We start from the raw sequence: 9,692 nt of genomic DNA on the forward strand, positions 1-9,692 counted from the left end.
CCCCCCAAATATAATAATATACAAATTAGTTTCTCCAAATAGTGTATTTTTTTTTGTCAAATCTAATATATATAGGGGACATGAAAAAGCCAGATTAAGTGGGTGGTTAGAAGAAGCAAAGGACTTGACAGAAAAAGCAACAATAACCTGAAGAGTTCAATGAATTTGCTCTTGAAACAGAAAGAACAAAGGAAAATCAACATGTCTTTATTTGATATATAGTGCCTGCTAAGAGACTTTGCTTTACTCATTTATTTCCTTCATCACCAGTACAACACGCACTGTCCATGTCACACATATAAAAAGAAAAATGCATTACTGAAAAAAGCATCTGCATGATCCCTGATCGATGCAGCACAGCAGTCAGTGACAAGGAAGAGCCAGCACAGGCAGTGGTTTCTAAAACTATGAGTGATTTCAGTGTTGACATAATAAAAAAAACACAAAAATTTAACTTCTCAATTATGTACCAAGATAACATGCCCTGATTAATATTCTGAAGCTATGTAAAGTATATGTCAAATATAAATTATACTAGAGACCTGGTGCACGAAATTCATGCACTGGCAGGAGGTGTCCCTCAGCCCAGCCTGCACCCTCTCCAAACTGGGACCCCTTGGGGGATGTCCGACTGTGGATTTAGGCCCTATCCCTGTGGGATCAGGCCCAAACCGGCAGTTGGCCATCTCTCTCACAATCCAGGACTGCTGGCTCCCAACTGCTCGCCTGCCTGCCAGCCTGATCACCCCCTAACCACTCCCCTGCCAGCCTGACCGATGCTTAACTGCTCCCCTGCTGGCCCGATTGCCCCCAACTGCCCTCCCCTGCTGGTCTGGTCGCCCCCAACTGCCCTCCCCTGCAGTCCCAGTCCCCCCCAACTGCCCTCCCTTGCAGGCCCGGTCACCCCCAACTGCCCTCCCCCGCACACCTGGTCCCTCCCAACTGCCCTTCCTCCCCTGCAGGCCTGGTCACCCCCAACTGCCCTCCCCTGCTGGCCTGATCGCCCACAACTACCCTCCTCTGCCAGCCATCTTTGACCACATGGGGACGGCCATCTTGTGCGAGGGTGTGAGGTAAATTTGCACATTACCTCTTTATTATATATGCAGCACATATATGCAAAATTATATACTATCTATAATAATAAAAGGGTAATATGCTAATTAGACCTGACGTCCTTCTGGACGTCATTGCAGATGTCCTTCCAGATGAAGCCGGGGCTGGAGGGAAGCCAGCCTGGGTCCCAGGTGCTAGAGGAAAGCTGGTGCCAGCAGCCAGGGGAAGGAAGGCCTACTCTTGGAGGAATTTCATGCATTGGCCTCTAGTAGTATATACAATTTTATAACTAATAATTTTGTAATTATATATACAATTATATGTTACATAAATGTATAAATTACATTTATATTTACAGTGTTCTTGTATGTTATGAAATTGTTGGCACTTGCTTATTAATAATTTTAGTACTTTATGTCTGGAGTCTTTGGAGTTTTTTAGGTGTACCATGATGTGTCTATAAATTACAGTTTAATTTCCTCCTTTCCATATTGTTATTGTTGTTAATATGATCTTACTGTTTTGCATTCAACTAAAAAATGGGCTAGGTCTCTCTGTAAAATTTCCATAGAAGTGGCGATGACAGGCAATTTTTTTATCTGTGGCAGTTTGATAAATGTTTCTACTAGATTATTTAGGTTTATAACCATCCTCTTATTTTTCCTTCTGCCTAAAGAACACTTTATATTTCCTCTAGTACTGGTATGTAGTTGAAAAATAGTATTTTTATAGCTTTTATTTTACTGTTATTTTTGAAGGTTATTCTTATTGGCTATAGACTTTTAGGTTGGCTATTTTTTTCATCACTTTGAAAATATTTCCTTCTCTTCTATTCTTCATTGCTTGTTGCTGCTATTGTCAGCTCTCAATGTGTCTTGTTGCTCATTTAAAGGTAATGGTTTTGTTATTGATTTTAAGCAGTGATACAATCATGTTCCTAAGTGTGGTTTACTTTTGTTTTTTTTTTGTTTGGCATTTATCAGATTTGTTAAATCTGTGTCATGGTGCCTTTCATTATTTTTAGAAAAAAACATTAAGCATTATTCCTTCCGATATCATTTCTCTCTTCTTCTCTGGAAATCCATGTATATAACTTTTCTGTTATATCCCATGCTGTATCCCATATGACTTTTAATATATTTATTGTATTATAGCTTTTGGTTTCTCCCTCTTCAGTCTGTATATATTATTCTGACTTACCTTAGTCCACTAAATATTTTCACATTTCTTTATTTTTTAAATTCTTTATTGTTTAAGTTTTATATATGTCTCCTTTTCCCCCATTGACCTCTCCCTGGCCACTCCTACCCCCCAGCACATGCCCTCACCCCCCTAGTGTCTGTGTCCATCGGTTATGCTTATATGCGTGCATACAAGTCCTTTGGTTGATCTCTTGCCCCTCACCTCCCCACCTTCCCTCTGAGGTTGGACTGTTTGTTCCATGCTTCTATGTCTCTGGATCTAATTTTGTTCACCAGTTTATGTTGTTCATTATATTCCACAAAGGAGTGAGATCATGTGGTATTTATCTTTCTCAGACTGGCTTATTTCGCTTAGCATAATGCTCTCCAGATCCATCTATGCTGTTGCAATGGTAAGAGTTCTTTCTTTTTTATAGCAGCATAGTATTCCATTGTGTAGATGCATCACAGTTTTTTAATCCACTCATCTGCTGATGGTAACCTAGGCTGTTTCCAAATCTTAGCTGTTGTAAATTGTGCTGCTATGAATATAGGGGTGCATATGTCCTTTCTTATTGGTGTTTCTGATTTCTTGGGATATATTCCTAGAAGTAGAATTACTGGGTCAAATGGGAGTTCCATTTTTTAATTCACACTTCTTTTTTATTATCAAAAATAGATACTGAGCTCTGTATTTTAGCTATTATTTTTTCCATTACTAGACTTTCCATCTAGATCTTTTTATGATTTCTAATTCTCTGGAATACTTCCCAATAGTATCTCTCATTTCACTGATTTTTAAGCATTATTATTTTAATATTCATGGCTGATATCTCCTTTATCTGGATCTCTCTGTGAATCTGTTTCTTTTGTTTGTTTTATTCTTGTTTTTTAATTATCTCTTGTTTTCTTTGTCTGCCTATTTTGATTAAGTTCCAGAAATTAATTCCAATAAACACTATTGCAGTTAATTTGAGGTTCTGAATGATGTGAGTTTACTTCCAATACTGAAACCTAATAATAAATCTACTAAAATAATAGAGTGTTGTTGTTTTTTAAATTCAGATAGACTATGGAGCAAGTATAAATTTAGTAGGTTAGGTTTGATTACTTGAATCAGAAATTTAAAAACATTCAGGCTCTAATTCATTCTCTAAGTTAAAATTAACTATAGATGAGAGCTAAACGGTATTGGTATAGTACTCTTTAAAAGAGTATGTGAGCCCTGGCCGGTGTGGCTGTCAGCTGAGTATTGTCCCCTGCACCAAAAGGCTGCAGGTTTGGTCCCTGGTCAGGATGTGGTCAGGTTGCATACAGGAGACAACCAATGTTTGTGTCGCTCTCTCTTTCCGTCCCTCTTCCTTTCTGTCTAAGAAAATCAATAAAAATCATATTTTAAAAGTGTGTGAACTATAGTCACTACAATAAATGATAATACCAAGGTATGAACAAGTTATAAAAATACCAACACTTGACTGAAACCAACATTGTGTGAAACGTAAGAAAAAAATAACTGTGACATTTGAATTAACAATGATTATTAAAATAATTATTTTAAGCTATAATTATATTTATATTTGATTTTCTTTTACTATTTTAATCCATGGAAGTGAGAAACTTTTACATTTATCTTAATAAAGTTGATTGTGTGCTTCTGTGCTTTCAAAAGCAACGAGAATATATTCACAAAGGAGCAGAATCTTCTCTTGAGACTGACAATTCTCTAAGCTTTGCTGATATCCTTCTTTTTTATTGACAGGCCACAAACAAACTTGATGGAAAATGCCTGTCATTTCTTTAGCTTTTATAAAAAATGACAGGCAATTTCACAATCCTATTTTTAACTAATGGCTACTTAGTAGCAGCCTAATGAACAAATTATTTAAAGTAACTACAATAATGCTATAAATTAAAGCTAACATTTCTTAGAAATATTATAGCCAGAAAATTGTTGGCAACATCACAGGCATCTGGTAGACTCCAACAAAGGCAGGTAACTGCAATTCCAGTGGATGGAATGGGCATTCCTCAGTGCGTGACCTCAATCTGCATCATTTGGCATCATGTTCAATGTTCTATTCTTACTTTCAGTTCTATTATACTAATGAAGTTACTTAATTCTGTAGTATAACATTATGAATAAGTATATCAAACTTTTTAAATGTTTAGAGATCTTAATTAAATGGATATATTTATATATCTTGAAAACCTTTAAAATATACACTGAGTGGCCAGATTATTATGATCTCTGAATGCATAATAATATGGCCACTCAGTGTATATCCTATATAATAAAAGGCTAATATGCAAATTGTCCCCTCAACCAGGAATTCGACTAGCAGGCAGGCTGGCCAACCACCCATGTCCCCTCCCCCTGGCCAGGCTGGCCAGATCCTACCCATGCACGAATTCATGCACCGGGCCTCTAATATACATATATATGTGTGTGTGTGTATATATATATATATATATATACACACACACACATATATATATATATATATACACACACACACTGAGTGGCCAGATTATGTGTTCAGAGATCATAATAATCTGGTCACTCAGTGTGTGTGTGTGTGTGTGTGTGTGTGTGTATATATGTATATATATATATACACACACACATATATACATATATATACATATATATGTATATATATGTATACATGTGTATATATATATGTATATATATGTGTGTGTGTATATATATATATATATACACACACACACACACACACTGAGTGGCCAGATTATGCGTTCAGAGATTATGCATTCAGAGATCATAATAATCTGGTCACTCAGTGTGTGTGTGTATATATATATATATACACATATATATATATAAATAATCTGAATAAAACAGGGGACTTACTCCTCTAGGTACCTCTTCCAAATCTCGCTAACATTATCACACTCCCACAACCCCAGGTGGGGAGGTAATTATAGTTTTTAACAATCTGGTATATATATTATTATTATTGCTCTGGAGGCTGACAGGCTAGTTTGCTTGGATGATAGAGATGATTGAGCGACATCAAGCAAGGTCTCCAATGCCCAAGCAGAGTCATGTGAAGAATCAAACAAAATGTGGGGAAGGGCTCATTGGGAAAACACTGGCTTTTACATTAAGAGAGTCAGAGAACTATAGAAAAGTTGTATGTAGAATACTGATATAATTTGATTTAAGTTTTAATAGAATTAATCTGGATACTGAAAGACAATAGAATTTAGGTGAGCTAGAGTAGGAAAAAAACAACAGAAAACGTATTAATGATATAGCTGTGAGGTAATGGTGGTGTGGACATGGAGGTATTGGAGCTGGTGAGAATAGGTCAGATGCTGAATATACTTTTGAAGCATAGCAGAATTTGCCTCCCAAAATATGCCACTTTCATATAAGGATTACTTTCGCCTAAAGGCACTGGAGAAGCAGATACAAGAATAGCTTTCTGCCCTTCCCTCATTTGCCTAAAAGCAAAACATAAATTTACCTAGGTGTCCATCCTCCCCTTTCTACCAGGAAGAACAAATGTTAATCACCAGAGACTATTTCACACCCTTATCAGGCCAAAGACAGCACCAGAGGAATCCACTAACAAAGCTTACTAACTACCTTTTATTTACCATTAGTTTTCCCCCAGATATTTACCTTCTCAATTTGCAGCCCTTGGGAACTTAAAACTGCCTTCCTTTGTCCTGTCCTTATAAATGTTTTTTTTGTTCTTGTTGAAAATTCTATTAAGTCAAGTTCTAAACCATCTCTTGAGTTATTCACCTCTAAGTTTCTCCCATGAGTTATACATGTTAATAAACCTCTCTTTGCTTTTCTCTTATTAATCTATATTTTGTTAGAGAGCTTCAGCTGAGAACCTAGAATGGGTAGAGAAAACATTTTTCTTCTCCCACACTTTTCAGATAGAGGGGCAATATACTGCTGGATTGGCTGTGGAATATAGGAGAAAAAGAGGGCTTTAGCAGAGAAAGTATGGTTGGAGAATATTATTTGCAAATGTATCCCCAATTCTTTACTCTTCTTTAATCCATACTTTTTCTAATGTGACTTCCTAGTATCTACTCAAACCCCATTGAATCTAGGCCAGCCTTGTGACATGCTTTGGCCAATAGATTGCAATGGAAGTGTCTAGCCAGACCTCTAGATAACTTATGTGTTTCTGATTTCTCTTTTGGAAGCTTGCCATTGTCATATGAACAAGCCAAGCTAACCTGCTGGATGCTGAGAATCATGTTGCTCAGTCATCTCTATCATCCAAGCCAACTAGCCTGTCAACCTCCAGAGATGTGAGTGAGGCTATTCTGACCAACTATCCATCAGACAACACTCCAGCTGAACCAATATGCATGATGAGTAAGCAGTAAAATCAACAGATCCTGCCCCAGATTTGCAGGGCCACTCAGAAGACATATGATTCCAGAGCAATAATAAATAGTGTTTATTTTAAGCCACTGAGTTTGGGATAGTTTATTATTCTACAATAATTATAATAGTCAAGGGAGACATCCTGAAGTTAGTTCTCTTATTAAGGCAATAGGGATATGAAATAAATAAATTTCTACCACACAAATAAAACTGAGAGATAGCAGCCAGTAGTGTTGGTAAAAATCCAGGTATTCATGGTAGCGTTTAATCTGGGAAAAAAGTATTTCAAAAGAAACAGAAGTATTAACTATGTCAAGTACTGCCAAATCAAGGAAGATGAGGGCTGCAAGTTGACCACTGGATTTAGTAATATAGAGGACTTTGCTGGCCTAATTTCAAAGATGCTTCCTTAACAATGATTACAGAATGAGAACAAGACAAATTTTATGAAAGACACTGAAGACTACAATACAAATTTAATTACAAATTGTAAAATTTTGAAATTCTAGATAAGTTCCTTTTGGGTGAATACATATGTTTTCTAGTAAAACAGAATGTATAACCCTATTGTAAGATATTAAAGTAAATAGAAACATCAATTAAACCTTCAAATTATTGATACAGATATCTATTCTTTGTCCATACCAAAAAAAAACAAACAACACTAAAATTCAAGCATCATCTGACTATAAACCATTATATGTGTGACTTACATTGTACACCCCTTTCATTAAGACAATCTCATGTATGATTGCACACCAGCACATAAATAAGATTCCAAGAAAAAATGTGGAAAACAATTTTTAAGCACATAAAACATTCCTTAGTTGTTTTGACTTGTTAGTTACAGAAAACTTTTATCTCATATAATTTTATAGTCCAATATAAAAAATTTGTATCAAAATTTGGCATTAAAAAGAAATCATTGGTATTTACTCATAGGCTTTAATTTTTCTGGAAGATTGGCAGATTATTTAGATAGTTTTCTTTTGTTTTTGTTTTTGTTTTTCTTTTAGCTATACTGGCTGATCCACACATAAGATTAAAAAAGGGAATTATATACATCCTGAGTGTTTAGTCTTATCCTTGGTTCCCAGGAGGCCGTGTTTATCTTCTCTGCTTCCTGTTACCCTTGACTGGTATAGAGAACATTATGCTATGAGTCCCTCACTTGGCATTTAATATAGGTGCTCCTAGTAACCTTTGTGCACGCAGGCCCCAAAGTGGCAGAATGAAATAATTACAGCCACATCAAAGCGATTAAAAGCAGTTCTGTGGAGAGGGGAAGAGCACCCTAATTGTGCCCCAGGGAAGAACTGCTTCGGAGGGGTACTTAGGATTACTTTGAAGTGAAAGTAACTATTCTGGCCTCTCAGCTGACTTTACTAAGTAGAAATGTATAAGCTTTCATGGACTCAGGGGAGAGAATAAGCTGAATAGCTAGTATGAGCATTGATCGCTTAATCTCATGAGGTGAAGCCCTGCAGAACACGATGCAAAAACAAGCTATGTGATTTCAACTTGAGTGACCCCATTGCATTAAAGCTAAATTAGACCAATGCCGATAAGCCTAAAGAAATAAATGTCCTTCTAAAGAAAGCAGTAGTTTAATTTATAATTCTGCCTCAAGGTTTCTCTGCTAAAAATAATCAGCTAGAATAGAGCTAATGCTTTTGGTTTAATTTAGAATAACATCAAATGAATGTTATAACTGACCAGTGATGATTACATATTTTGAAAGCACATGATATTTACTTTCTCAAAGCTGTAGGCAAATGTAAAATTTGTCACTCAGTTGTGTTCTGGTACCTGGAAGGAGAGTGTAACTCCTACATTTAATTTACTGCCAAACAATGAATTAAAAACCAAGGAGAAGCATTGATATAAATAGAACTGGTGGTCTAAATTCCCTTTATTAGAGATAGCTTCCATTCTGATCTAGAGCTTTGTTATTTAAAATATTTGTTACTTAAATGCTGTTTTGTTTCAAACTCAAGATGTTATCGAAATTGCATAAACTAGTAGGGACTATACCTGCTTTTTAACTGTAATAAGAATCAAAACTGATCTAAATCAAAAATGCTCTTTTTTATAAACACTTTGATAAATAATATTTTAAATGTTTATTAAATATATATACTATTTTAAAATTCAGTGTCTTTTTAAAAATTCACCACAGGTATGCCAATTGTAAACTATTGTTATCCTATCGAATAAAGAGGGAATATGAACTTCACGCCGTCGCAAAGATAGCAGTGCCCACAGCCAATAAGGAAGGAATATACTAATTGACTGCCCCGCCCTCAAAGATGGCGGCACCCACAGCCAATAAGAAGGGAATATGCTAATTGAATGCCCTGCCCTCAAAGATGGCAGCACTCACAAGATGGCTGAGCCCATTCCCCTCAGCCCCACCAGGTGGGCCCGGCCACTTCGCATGGCCACCTGAGGCTCAGGTAACCAGGGCCAGCCGAGGCTTGAGCTGCCAGAAGTGGCAGCAGCAGAGGTGTGATGGGGCCATCACCTTCCCCTGATTGCTGGGTCGCCTCCTGCCCCTGAGGGTTCCCAGACTGTGAGAGGAGGCAGGCTGGGCTGAGGAACGCCCCCTCCAGTGCATGAATTTTCATGCACCGGGCCTCTAGTAAAACAATAAAAGAGAAAGTAGAATTATATGGCCTTATCTTTAAAAAGTAAAATTTAGTTTTTGCTAGTATCTTTTATTTTTTAATAAATTTTTTATTGATTTCAGAGAGGAAGGGAGAAGAAAATAGAGATAGAAACATGAATGATGAGAGAGAATCACTGATCGGCTGCCTCCAGCGCACCTTCTACTGGGGATTGAGCCCACAACCCGGGCATGTGCCTTGATAGTATCTTAAAACAGAAATTACTTCTATTTAAGATTTAAGTTGTAAAACCATATTCATAAGTGTTACAAATATGCACTTCAGAAAAATACTTAAATGGATCATTTAAAAGTAATGTGTAGATGGCTTTTTTTCTTGTTTTAATTATTTAGAGACCACTGAGAAGTATCAATAGAGAAGATTAAAGTAAGCTACAATCAAATATGTATA

This window comes from Plecotus auritus, assembly GCF_963455305.1.
Source record: "Plecotus auritus genome assembly, chromosome: 6".
Taxonomy (NCBI): Eukaryota; Metazoa; Chordata; class Mammalia; order Chiroptera; family Vespertilionidae; genus Plecotus; species Plecotus auritus.